At 46.8% G+C, this 14033-nt stretch overlaps 1 protein-coding gene and 1 long non-coding RNA gene across 8 annotated transcripts in view; one reads left to right on the plus strand and one right to left on the minus strand.

The window, feature by feature from the left end:
* The window catches only part of SOX6 (SRY-box transcription factor 6), a 380373-nt gene extending 372993 nt beyond the window's left edge, over positions 1-7380 (minus strand). For 3 of the 6 annotated variants that reach the window (XM_076344067.1, XM_076344066.1, XM_076344063.1), the window contains exon 1: positions 6915-7380. The gene's annotated coding sequence lies outside the window, so the exon portion shown is untranslated. Of the gene's footprint in view, positions 1-5084; positions 5188-5666; positions 5925-6914 lie in introns of those variants that run through there. The other 3 variants (XM_076344068.1, XM_076344065.1, XM_076344064.1) reach the window with 2 other exon arrangements.
* Positions 6670-10492, plus strand: LOC143163196 (uncharacterized). 2 transcript variants are annotated; one of them, XR_012995858.1, is made up of 4 exons: positions 6670-6878; positions 7237-7290; positions 9053-9114; positions 10307-10492. It is a non-coding gene; the product is annotated as an uncharacterized LOC143163196 (long non-coding RNA). The 2 variants fall into 2 exon arrangements; XR_012995857.1 differs by lacking the exons at positions 6670-6878; positions 7237-7290 and adding an exon at positions 7443-7631.
* The last annotated feature ends 3541 nt before the right edge of the window (positions 10493-14033 follow it).

Consider the following 14033-nt stretch of genomic DNA (forward strand, 5'->3'; position numbering starts at 1 on the left):
TATGTCAGTCTACCAGCGACTGGAGAAACAATTGACTGTACACCTTTCTGTCTAGCTCAAGAAGAAAGAAAAAAATATTTAAATGACATCCTGTCTTACCACCGATAGAAAAGATGCAACTTAGGCACTTGCTGTATGAAATAGGTTCTGAAATCTAATAAATCACTAACATCAAACTTTCCAGCTTTTTTTTCTTTTTTAACTTGTACGTAACATTTTTGTGCATATTTTAAAGGTATGCATGACAAAGTTCACACGGGAAGAAGCAAAATGTTTCCCAAGCTTCACTTTATCAAACAGGTAAAATAAAGAATACTTAAAATACAAACCCTGTACTTTTCTATACCTTACATTAATATGCTGCCTGTAAGAAGGCTAAAAAAATTTTGCTTTGACAAATTCTACCAGTTACTCGGAAAAAGCATTAAATATTCAGACCTATTTAGATAGTTCTGCTAGCTCTATAGAATTACATTCTCTTTTCATAAAGAGTATGATCTGTGTAACCCCTCTATAGAAGATAATGACCCATCTGTAAATCATTTTGTTGCAGGTTATCTGTTTTTTATCACTTCTAGTACCTGTCTGTGCCTGATATGATACCCTTAAACACATTAACTTGATGGAATGTTTTGCCCGACTTCAAAAAAACATCAATTGATAGATATTTATTCTCCACTATAAATGAATGACTCTGATTAACGTCGTTTACCAATATATCTAATTTTATATTACTCTTTCCAATTCACAAGGCTCAAGAAATATTTGATTAAACTAATTTCCAAGCAATGATTTTCAAACTTGGGATACTGTTTTCTTTCTTCTTAATTTAAGGAGACAAAACAGTAAACATAAAACTGATATGAGTATTTTAAAATATACAAGAGGAGGAAAGAAATGTCTATGTACTGATTCTTGTTTCTTTAAGAGAAAATCCATTTTTCAGATTCCTGTTGCACTAATTGAAAGAGAATTATTTAAAACTTCACTGAATACTTGAATATACGATGGGTATGTGTAGCAGTTCCACCAATGCCAAAGAACTCTAGACTTCCTGAAAGACAGTAAACTAAAAATTGGCAGGAAATCTCTTACAATGATGTCACAAATATTTGTTGTTGCCACAGAATAATGTTTTAAAAGAACACCTACTTCTGTGCTGAAAAGGCTTTGGGAACATGTAATTATCCAGTTTTATCACTGTAGAAATCGGCTGCTTTCCAGCAAATACGTCTATCAGATCTCTCCCTTCTGCGCAGAACTACGTCCAAAAAAATATACACATATTTCATATAGACATCACACTGGCCCAATGTGATGGGCCTTACTAATGACAGGATTTTACCATATTTTGTTGTTTTCACAATATGATGTCATGGCCTGTAATGCTATATCAATAAATACTGCGGGAGAATCGTGTGTCTAAAAAATTCTGAATAGCTCATATAAAATAAAAGGAAATTCAGTTTCTGTGTTTTGGTAACAAGTCCCCTAAAGTTCCCATTCTTGCTGTTCTACCTAAGGAAAAAAAATAGAAAACTGTAAATAAAAATTACACAAAAAGGCGCTGAAAGAGACGACTAGAAATCGGCTTACTAAGGCACCAACTTGAAACATGCACCTTTGTGTTTTGCTGCTACTTGACAAATAAGCTATATGTGAACTACCGAATACATCATAAAGCAGTACTTCTTTCGCAGGTTCTGACATCATGCAGAAATGTTTCAAAGCTCTGTCTCAGTGATTTACTATATTAACTGAAATGTTTTAAAAATATGTCGTTGTATCACTTCAGTTGACATAGCTTATATATACACAAACACCCCTATTTACATTAACTTTTAAAACGTTAGTCATTACACGCAACCTCTGCCAAACCAGCTAGCTGATCTTTAAAGTCACACTATGGAAAAAGAAATATACATCACCCCATTGTATGGGGTATAAAGAAAAGTGTATTGAGGCTTCTCTTTCCTAAGTAATTTTTGTTCCGTGAAATAAATAAATAAATAGACTGAAGCCTTTTAAGTGTGATCTATACACTTTTAAGGGGGAAATCAAACCAAGTGTGAAAGATTAATGGATATGCTTCCTGAAGTGGTATCTCCCAAGGTGATTAGAGTGTTTAGCAGATATAAGGTCATGACTAAAGAAACTTTCTAATGCCCGCTGAGAAAAAAATACATTTGGTTTTGCTATCGTCATGCAAAGCTCTGGCCTTTATTACCACAAGATATTCCAAGGCCTCCAAGAACTGCAGACATACATGGATACTTTTGACTAAAAATATGATCAAAGATGCAAAAAACATGTCCAAAGGGTTTTTTTCTCCCCATTGAGCAAAAGAAGTTCAGCTGGAAGTGACCACTAACAATTGTTGGCCCCATATTAAAACCCACTGGCTAGGGAACAAGCACTGGCAGTTCCCATTTGTGAACAAGATCAAATTGACAAGTGAAGGCAGCTAACTTTGGACATCAGTTATTATTTTCTACAAGTCAGGCACTAGTGGCCTTAGGAAGGAAACCGATGGGCTCCACTTTGTTTCTCTTCTCGCTTTCACCAGTGTGTAAACGTAAGAAGGGAAAAAAGAAGCAGAGTTACGTAAGTTCAGCAGAGACTCAGTAATGCGCAGGGAGAGACAGCCATCTGTCTCACTCCCTTTATGCTATGTGTTATACACATGGCACTACTTTGCACCCTACGATCTAGCAGAGGAGGGAACTCTGTGAGCTTTGAAGCAGCCCAGCTAAGTCTCCCAGCAGTACTGAACTGCAAGCAGGAGAGAGAAAATAATGCCTTTAGCAGAGGATGCGAGATTGCAGACCAAAGGGCCTCTTACGTTCTCATTGCTGAATGAATTAAAGTTCTAGGGGAGGAGGCCGGAGAAATCAGAGCGAGCGAAACAAGAAGTATGACAGGAGAAAAGGAGCCAGGAACCGTAAATCCGGGGACAACGCGGGGAGACGCCAGCAGCCGGAGTCCGCGGCCCGGCGCCCCTGGGAGGCGCGGGGTCCCCCGGCGGCGGCTGCTCCTTCCCCGCGGGGCTCCGGCTGCCCCCGCCCGCCACGGGGGCGGGAGCCCTTCCGACGGCCGCCACGGCTCCGCGGGGCGCGGAGGGCCAGCCCCACCCCGGGGGGGGGAGCCGCCGGCGGCGGCGCGGCGCGAGTGGCTGCGGGGGCCGGGGCGCTGCGGCGGGGCAGCCCGGGGGCCCCCGACCGCCCCAGCCGGCGGCAGCAGGGCGCTCGCCCCGGCCCCGCAGCGCGGCCGGGGCAGGGCTGCGCCCCGCTGGGGCTGGGGCCGCCGCCGGGCCCCGGCCCCCGCGCCGCCGCCCCCCCCCCCCCCCCCGGCGCGGGAGTCCGCCGGCGGCCGGGGAAGCGGCCTGGAGAGCGGCGCTCGGAGCGATGCCCGGGGCTCACCTTCCCCTCCCCCCGGAGAAGCGCGCTTCAGAACGGTTTTGCAGGCGAGGCTGGCCAGGCTGCGCTTGGTGCATTGATTCCAAGTGCAGTGCCTGGTTTGGTTTCCGTATATTCTTTGGCTTTTAATAGCTAGCTGAGGAAAAAAGAAAGCATTATTGTTTTCTTTCTTTCCTTCTCTCATTGCCTATTCTAAATTTGACTCCAAAGTTTAAGCAGTTGAATTGGCTAATTCTGAATACAGTCTATTGAGAGACCAGACACAGCAGTATATCCCTGTATAGCAATAGATACAATGTGCTGAATTGGCAGTCTAATTATAAATGTGGCATTTGGACCTCCTTTCAGACCCAGTGCCACCTTACCTTATGAGGGAACTTCAACTACAGCAACTGTTCAAAACAAAATGCCATTACAGGATCAGCTTCACCCAACGCTGGAACCAGCCAGGGGATTGTTTTACAAGCAGCCTTTCTCACTTAACACAAGAATGTATTATAAGGAAAAGTTAGGGATAGTGCAGAGTCTGAAGAAAACGCGTATGTAGTTTCTGCCAGGTGTCGAGCTACTTCAAACTGCAGCATACTCCAAATGACCTCATTATTTTCTTTTAAATGTACTCACTATAAATAGATTATTTCTTAGTTTTACTAGAATGAGCTGCTAGGTACGCTTGCTGTTTATATTCCGAGTGTAGCGTGCATATAACGTTGTGACCACAGAAACACGCGAAATATCCTGGCTCAAAACAAAAACCTGCAATAAGATCTTGCCAAAGAATCATGGTGTGCTGAAAAAAGTTTTTTAAAGCATCTTTTCCAGGGAAATATTTGTATGTAATGGCAGACTACATGCACATATCTCACATTCATTCTTATTTACTTTATGGTATAATGGCTTAATTAAATGAGTGGGCACAAGCACGTCAATAAAACAAGTCAAGTCAAGTCGGAGTCTCAAAACAGGTTTCAAAATTACTCCATTACACGAATACAGAAAGGGAAATTCGTTAATTTTTGGACTTCAAACCCTGTTTGGGGACTGGATAAATCTGCCCTCACGATCAGCACTGAAGATGGAAATACCAAAAATGTTAAAATGAGGGTAAAAGAAAACAGTAGGAACAAAGCGCCGCTCCTGTGCCGAAGGCTATTTAAATTAGCTTAATAAACATACACCTTATCTACAAACAGCAGGCGAAGATACATTACTTTATCACAGAAAGTTTCACCGTCTATGTTTTTGGGAAACACCCCTAGGACAGAACTAATCTGTCGTCCCCAGGCTCCCACCAGGCTGACTTTCCCTGCAGCCCCCCCCCGCCTCTCAGACACAACACTAATTGTCTTTTCACGTTGCCACTTTCACTCCTGCCCGTCCTTTAAAAAAAAAAAAAAAAAACACACAACCACCAAACCAAACAACAAAACAAACCACCGAACACCGCCGTGAAACGGTCCGCAGAAAGCAAAGACAGCAATCAAATCGATATGATCAGTGCCTCTGATTGACCTCAAGGCCCTGCTCTGCTGAAGCGCACAGCCCCTGCTGCAAAGCGGGTTAACTGCTCCACGCTGCTCAGCCCGACTCGGAAAGGGAGCTGGGAAGCTCTCTCGGCAGAGGAGCAGCTCTCTGGCAGCTCAGTTATTAATGCACGCGTGGAAGTACCTGCTCGCATCACGCCTATATGTTCTCTCTCGCGTATCTACACACAGCCGCGCTCACGCAGGGGCGACCCCGCCGCCGGTACACGCGTGCATGCATTACACGAGCGGGCTCGGCGGCAGCGCCGGTGCCCGCTCCTCCCCGGAGCAGGGCAAGCCGCAGAGGCGCACTCATTAGCTCCCACTGATGATTCCTTTCAGGATCATGAATGGAACAATTGTCAAAAACTGCGGGAAAAAAAAACAAGCCCCGAGACTATTATATACAGACACAGCTTGTGTGCGCGCATGTGACATTTGCAGGCAACCCAGATTTGTTCATAAACTCTTCAGCGTTATCCGAGATAAAACATTAAATTGCTTATACGGTTAAAGAGGCTTCTTATCCCCAATCAAAACCCAAACAGCTTCGAAGGTAGTGAAAGCCAGGAAAAGAACACGCTCTCCGCCAGACACACCTTGCCGTGCTCGTACCCTACAGCACCGTCTGTAAACAGCTGCGCTAGCTTCTTGCAACTGCCACTATTTTATTTTAAAAGAATAATAATAATAATAATAGTAAGTTAAATACTTCCTGAAAACTTACTTCGCATTTAGTTTAGGCACTATTCTTTTTTTCAGCTCGCAAAGGAAGCCGTTTTGTCCAGGTTAGGTATTGTCTACTTATGGATCAGCCTCTGGCTAAGGGTTTATTTTAATTTATGGCTTATGCATTCTTTTAAGGTCGATTTGCATGACCTCCGGCAAAGAGCTAAGGCAGCAAGAAATCCCAAGTCGAATGTTGCCACAAAGCGGCACACATCTCCCCTTCCCCGGGTGTAAACGGAGCTCTCTGATGATGGACTGCTTTCTTCCCCCCTCCCTGTGTATCACAAATTAGGGTGCGGTATCAATTTTAAAGTTTTCAGTATAACTTTATCCAAACCCTCTGCTTGGAGAGATAAGGCGCCGCCACAGAGCTGCGAATCCTCGGGACAGTGCCCCGGTGTGGCCAAAACCAGCATCACCGCCGCCACTCCGGTAGCTTTGTGTTACTCCATGCTCCGTGGATAGCACTCATTTGTGGCGAACTTCAAAGCAGTTACCCACCTCAAACTTAAACGGAGAACGTAAAAGCACCACTAAACCCCCTTCGCCTTTCTCCATCCCGTGTCTGTTGGGGTTATCCGTGAAAAGAAACCCGCGCGAGCACTTCGGAGTAATGACAGCAGCGCTCTGCTCTCAAAGATTTATTTCGGATTTTATTTTTCCTCTCTCTCTCTCTCTTTCTCCCTCTCGTGTTAGTTCCTTACGTACAATATCTTCCCAGCACCATGTGTTCGCCTGCCGTGGGTGATCTTAAAATACAACGCTGATCTGTCACTACATTTTAAAATAAACTCTACTCGGGAAGGATGAGAAAGTGTTGTGATTTCAAGGTACTGGGGTCCCTTAACGTCTCGGAAACCTCGGGATTCAAACAGCCCCGGAAACTCGCACGGGGACGAGACTATAACTACTTTTCCCTAAAGGGGGGGGGGGGGGGGGGGGGGAACCAACAGCACCCTCGTGGTATAAAAGTAAATAATCGTGCAGGGGGAGGCGGGGGAAAGGGGTGAATTCAGCAATGTTAAAAGCTAAACAACAGATCTACCTCCGGACGCTGCTGCTTCACTCAATTGCAACTAACAACCCATTAAAGACAGCGCAGGGGGAACCGGATTCTCTCCTGCAAAGCGACATAAATCCAGCGAAAACCCATTAAACCGCCACCACCACCACCAAGCCACGCAGCACTACACACCACAGCAAACAACAGGTATACAACACAATAGGGCTTTTTTTCCCTGGTTACCTCCTCGGGATCCAGTGTGGCACAAAGCACTGGGAGAGCCTCCTTTTTTTTTTTTTTTGCAACGCGCTTCGGTAATTTTCATTAAAAAAAAAAAAAAAAAAGAGGGAAGGAGGTGAAAGGGGAGAGAGAAAGAGGAATAAATGGGTGGTAATTCGGTAAAATAAAATAAAATAAATAAAATAAATGAACTAGAGTCTGCTGGTGTTTCTCCGGGCCATGGTTGTGCAGGATCCCGATCGTTAGAAGTTTGCGGATGGGTTGCCTGGAGATTTGGTTACAATCAGGTTCATTATTATTATTTTTTTTTTCCTCCTGAAACAAGTGAAGGCGATGGTTACTGCTGTCAATCTTGGCAATCAATGTGAGCGGCCATGTCGTAAGTATTCAAAGCATTTCCCGTCGTGCAACATCAGAAAGTGAGTGGCCAGGGCATTGATCTGAGGAAGGCAAAAGGAGGCAGGGCTCCCCCGCCCAGACAGCACAGGCAAGATGAGACAACACGGGGGGGGGGGGGGGGGGGGGGAGAGGGAGGCTGAGAGCGAGCGAGCGGGGAAGCAACAACTGCGGAGAAAGTGAGCACAAAACAGAAAGTGAAATCACCCCAGGCTGCCAGCCGCATCCCCGAGAAGCTATCACCACTCACATTGCTATTAGACAAATGAAACCTTAAACCTCTCTCCTCTAATGACCACTGATTGCCCGGAGTGGTGAGGAAAGGTACTAGAAAGTTACCGGGGAGGGGGTGCGAGGGCGGGGCGGCGAGGGCGGGCGGGGGCCGGAAAAGGAGGAGGGGGAGCGGAGGGGGAGCGGGGGGGTCCCGGGAGAGCCGGTTCGCGGGGCCGGGGCTGCGCGGGGGGAGCGGCGTGTTACACGCCGGCCCTCCCCCGCCCGGCACGGCGCTTCCCGGGGAGTGCGTGGGGAGGCACACGCCAGAAGAGCCCTACCGGGCTCCTGCTCGCAAATTAAACAAAAAAACCAACCAAACAAAAAAAACCCAAAAAAGAAGGGGGGGGCGGAAAAAGCGGGAGAGAGACGATCTGCAGGACATGGGAAGGACTGGTGGGGAAGCGGGGACGAGAAGACAAGCACTCAGCAAACGCTTACTGACAGTTGATAAATGGGGCTCTGGAGGAGCCCGATCCCACAGCCCCGTCGGGTTAAAAACCAGATGAAATGTAAAGTATAAATTACACTAGAGATGGGAGTCCAGCTACAGGCACCCGGGGGGGGGGAGGAAGGAGGAGGCGCTCGGAGTCCACAAACTATTTAGTGATGCGTTCAACAGAAAGGTAAACCGTGAGCATGGTTAAAAGGGAAAGGCAGGCATCACCGGAGAAGAAAAACTGATGTAGGACGGACTCTAGCTGAAGTTGGGATTCTCGTGGCGACAACGAGAGATTTTAGCAGCGGCAATATATAAATACCTCTTTCTCTGCCTACCAAAAGGCAACAGATAGGGACTTGAATATCAGCTTGAATACCAATTTAGGAACTCACGCTCCCTTGGAAGTGCTAACTGGGCGGGGGGGGGGGAGAAATCTGGGAGAAAGAAGGGAACAGTATAAGGAGCTGAGGAGGAAATCAACCGGTGGCACAGACTACTGCAAAACCAAGAAACTCTCTCTGCTGTATTTTCACATTCCAAAGGTAAACATAAAAGAGTCTTTCAAACTGTCAGGGGCCCGCAGATCAGGTGGGCAAACAGCGCTGCAAAGCTAACGTCTCCCTCTTTTGATATTATTCACACCTAGGCTAAACTGTTGTTAAGATGGGAGTGCGGAAAGCAACCTCAAGCCCACAAAATGAGAGAGAGAGAGAGAGAGAGAGAAGTTGTTGATTCATCTCTGTATTTTTGGCACTTTCTCCCCATTTTCCAGAAGGCGCCTGGAACAGTTAGTAACAGAGAAACTTTTTAATTTTAAAATAGCTTCATAACTTATAGAGGCCAAAAAGACGAGGAGAAAGCCTGACTTCGCTTTCCTCCTCTCTCAAGTAGAAATTTGAGGAATAGGTTAGACCCAGAAGCATACTCAGCCCCACTGCAAATGAACCTTGCTTCATAAGGACGTGATGAAAATGAGCATTAACGTGATGGCACAAGACTGATCTGACCTGGCTCTATTTCATTTTGTTAACAGGCTGTAAAACTCAACACACTATTGGAGTCGTGCACATTGCATCCTCTACCTTGCTATCCGAGGTACTATCGTCCCTCTCGAGTCGAGTCCAGGGAAAATGAGTTTTAAGTCAGAACCTCTTGGAATGGCGGACCTATTTTATACAGTATTTTTGGCAATTCCACTACAATAAAAGGAGCAATCAAGTCCTATTCGGCAAGCAGCAAACACCTTGAAACAGAACTTTAAAATTATCTAGTAAAGGTTTTTCATCAAACTGGCTGGCTGAGGGCATAGTAGCTAATTCCTACGCATTCTTTCAATTTTAATAAAAGATACTAAAAAACTGAAATTCGGAGACGGGGGTAAATTGTAAGATTGTAAATACTGAGTTTGTATTCACCTGCGTTCAGCTAATTCAAAGTATTCACCTTGCTGCAGTTATCTGAGCTATGGATTTAACAACAGGAAATAGCTGCCTTTCCAGATATTGCTATGTCCTTTTTAATCTTTAATTATAAGAATTCCCGTGACTGGTCACTAACACTTTCCTTGTAACACATTTAAACCTGCTGCAAGTAAAAGGAAACACCTTGACTCTTTGCATAACTAGTAGCTTTGGCGCGCAAAAAAATGAGCTGTGTAGGAAAAGAGATGTAATCAGAATACAAGGACGAACTATCCTGCCCGAGCGTGCAAGCCCATCAATTTGTTACTGGAAGTTTTTTCTTTCAAGAAACAAACAGAAAAATAACCCAAACCCCACTCCTCAAATGTAGCGTCCTCCTTATTAAGTACGAGGTGGTAATGGGACAAGAAATAATTAAGGCATCAGATAAATCTAACCGCCCACCAGCTCCAAAATCGGGGGAGCATCTCGCTGCACTCCCGAAAATCCTGTGCAGAGAATGACACTCGGCTGGGGCAGGACACCGCAGAGATGCGTCCACGTTCCCAGGCGGAGCGCAAGTAATACTCTCCAGCTTGTTGCTTCCCCTGTGTGATCAATTAAGTTACAGATGTAACACACAGTGCCAGAGAGCTGCAACTTCTCCGCGGTAGAAAAGGAGGACTCCTTGGGCATTGTATGCAAATGTGCGTGTGTGTGCGCTGCACAGGAATAATTGTGGTTCCCTCTTTGTTTGCATAAGTGAACACCCGCCGCGTAGATACGTATACACGTGCCGAGAAACAAGAAAACGCTTTTACTTTTAGCGTTACCATACGTTTAGAGACCGCGTTTTAAATTGCTTCCCTTGCTTTTGCTTCATTAAGGCTAAAACCAGCCAGAGCAGCCCGCGGAGGCAGATGTTGAGGAGGGATGCTGAACTGCTGTGGGTCCCTGCAGAGGGAAGGGATCGGAGGCGCTCGGTTCACGTCGGGGCACTTACCTGTTCACGGCTGTCATTGCATTTTGCGCCGTCTCTCTCATTAAATGCGTTAAAGTAAAGCAATATTCAACGAGCGAAGCAACCTGTCTGTGTGTTGTTTTACAGACCGCATCTTTCACATGATGAGCAAACCTACAACTCCTGTAGAGTTGGTGGAACAGTCTCAGAAGTTTTGATTCAAAGGGCAAGAAATTCCACCTTAAAAGTCATTCGCCCAGTTCTAAACTCCCCTCTCTCCCCAGTTAATGCCGGACAATTAACAGGCATATTTATAAATTCCCTCTGCTGACACTCTCCGACAATGAAGACTTTTTATAGGCTTGTTAAAGATGTTCAGAAAAACTTTTGCAAAATAATCAACAGCATCTGAGAGAAAGCTAAAGGAAAAGAAGTTAAAGCCTGATCATCCGATTGGGAGAAAGTTTTGTTAGACTAGATAGAAGCATATTACTGCACGTTTCTTCATAAGCAAACCCATCAGCTGATACGAGTTCCCCTAGAACAAGAACCTCTGGCGATCTCCTCAAAATTTAGGGGACGTTTGCATTTTATAACGCCCAAAGCTAAAGATCTGACTGAAAACAAAAACTCTGAATTCCTTACAGCGTCATCTGCCAACACAATGTATTGTCCTGGCAGAAAGAGGATCAAGCAGATTTTAATTTCATTTGAAACTGTGCATCATCTTGACAGTGAAGCAAAAAGCCGCAGCAACAATCTCCCCACTCCAACCCCCCGTTCAAAAAAAAAAAAGGGGGGGGGGGGACACGACTTGAAAAACCACATAAACTTTTACAAAGCAAATAAAAGCAAGTTTGACATGAAAACCCCTTCCTGTCTCGGAAAGTTCATTTTAAAGGTCCCCTCTGTAAATCTAAAGTGCAAACACCAGGCTAAGGTAGTGAGTGGCTGGAATTTGCATGCTGATAAGAGAAGGCTGTTGTACTTACAGTGACAGAGGGCAGGCTGCGGAAGAAAAGCTGTTTGTGTTAGCCTGAGAGTCACCCAGGGCTGCAATGAGAGGAGAAGAGAGGAGTGGGAGTGCCAAGCTGGATACACCTTCACCGCATCTCATCACATCTGCCAGCCTCTCTCTCCCTCTCTCTTTCATTTCCACATTCCCTTTGTTCCTGAAAAAAAAAATCTACACGTCACATCAGTCCCCAGATGCAGTCTACACCAAAGAAAAAAAAATGAATAATTCAATCAAACTGTGCATAGTCTCTAAGGCAATAAATCTATTGCACTTAAAGAAACGAAGGGTAATTACCGCTATAGAATTAGAATAAGGCCAGAGCGCGCAGGGATCCCAGGGTCTGTAAACTCCACGGTCAAATAAAGTTTCATTTATTTAATCCTTTGACAACCCCAATGTAAACTAAAGGGGAGGATCGGAACTTATTCCATTTGGGTTTGAGAATGCTTGAAGTGAATGTTATAAAAGGAGAGCGCCCGTGATCTGTAACAAACACAATGCAAGGAAGTAGAAGTGTTTCACTGCATCACCTCCAGGGTCCGTTCCCCCCTCCCTAATGAAGAGCAGACCACACTCCCACTTCCACCGGCTTCTGCTGCTCTCTGCAAGTGCAACGGGAGTCGCTGGCAGCCAGCAGCCGCCTTACCTGCTCCTAGGTTGCCAATATAGCCTGGCAAAAAACTCAGGGTAGCCGGCAATTTTGTTCCACGCTCTGGCGGAGAGAAGCCACGGGGGATTTGCACCGGCACGGATTGACTCGAAACGCTGCCCCTGGCTTCTGGATTTGTGCTGGGCTGAGTTTGGGGACTGCCTGCCGGGGGGCGGGGGGAGCACGCTGGGGAGCGGATCCCAGCTGGGCAGGCGGCGGCAGCGCTGCCGGAGCCCTGCGGCAGACCGGCCGAGGTAGGACGGAGGAGAGCCACGCTTTTCCCTCTCCTACCTCTAACGTTGCTCTCTCTCGGCTCGGAGGTAAGATGACTCTATATTGTGTTTATTCTCTCCGGGTAACCCAGGTCCCAGGGGCATGCTTCTGTATTAATGAGGGCGGCGGCTCGGGGCTGTGTCTCGCATCGTTATACTCAAATCAAGCCGGAGTTTAACGTCGGCATCTGCCGCTTTACACTTTCAGTCACATTCTTTGTAAACTTCTCCTGGGGGGCTGGGGGAGGAGAGAGACAAGGAGGGAAAAAAACCCGACCCCAGGTGAGACCGTGCTGTTCAGACGACAGAGACTCTCGCTCTCGTTCAGCCGGGCTTTGTGCCGGCCGGGAAGATTAAAGCACCTTCCACTGACGTAGAGCATCGCGCATCTCCTGCACTTGAACCGCTTTAATAGGCAGTTTTGATTTACCCAAAACATTAACGGAACTGTTATTCTAATAAAGGTAAACTAGAAAACACACTTGCCTCTCCGCTCACTTGGGCTTTGTTTATGTGCTTAAAACGCCACCGTGAGGCGAGCGCAAATAAAGCAGCGAGAGCAACCGCCTGCCAAGGAGCTCTCGGATTAGCACTTCGCAAAGCAAAACAAACAGCGTTAGCGGCAGCGCGAAGCTCATCGAAGAATCCGCTGCCGGCGGGCGCGGGGTCGGCGGCTGCGCCGCGGGAACGCCGCCCGGCAGCCTCCCCCGCCGGGGGCCCTGGGGCGAGCACAGGCACGCTCTCTTTCGCTCGCTCTCGTGGGCGAGGGAAAGGAGGGTAGAATTTACGGCGAATTTAGGGAGATGGGAGTACACAAAGAAGAAACCCAGCAACAGCGTTTTCCTTAACCGTCTGCCCCGCGTCCCTCTTCTTCCTTTGCCTTTCTCACCAGCGCCCAGCGCGCCCTTCTCGTCCCCGCGGTGGGTGAGGAAAGCGCCTCGGCCCCTCGCCCCCGCCGGCACCGCTCCCTGCGAAACGCCTCCGGCCTCCCTCCTCAAAGGCACTTTCCTCTCGGAGCGTGTGCCAGGGAGTTCGTCGAACTCCTCTGCCCATCTTCGCTCTACCTCCTTCCCCGGCCAAAATCAGGCCAGTTGCACTGCCCAGGCTTGCCTGGACAGTTTTCCTTCTCAAGTCTTTTGGGTGATTTCAAGTCAGAGGCTGGGTTTATAGTTTATAATCGACACTTGCTTTATTTTTTCAAGGGAAGGGGAATGGAAAAAAGAAAAAAAATACTAGGCTGTTATGACCCATGAACAGTACCTGGGGTGACGCTGCTCAAGGTTGTGGGCAAGACTCAGCACAGTGAGTGTCTCAGGCACGCTCCAGGCGCAAGAGAGCTGTAGGAACGGATCAGCTTTAAGAGACAGATCCTGCTCTATAGGGGCACAATGCATCACAATACATTGCAGTTCTTAGCCCTACTTCCACGAAAAGCCCTAAACCAGGAAGGGGTCCTCTCGTGGGACTTTTAGCAGCTGGTGGGATTGATGCTCTCCTCCAGCCACCAGAAAGCATTCATCACACCATGGCACCCTGGCACCCAGCGAAGTTGCAGTCACCAAACTCTTAGCTAGAAGTTGCACTGGCAGAGTAAGCTCTGCAAATGAATCGTGAGAACACTAATAACAAGCTCCAAAAAAATGGCAATTACATTCAGCTGTAATGAGAAATCACATTAAGATTGAATACCTGATACTTCACAGGTATAGAGTAA

This window comes from Aptenodytes patagonicus, chromosome 7, assembly GCF_965638725.1.
Source record: "Aptenodytes patagonicus chromosome 7, bAptPat1.pri.cur, whole genome shotgun sequence".
Lineage (NCBI taxonomy): Eukaryota > Metazoa > Chordata > Aves > Sphenisciformes > Spheniscidae > Aptenodytes > Aptenodytes patagonicus.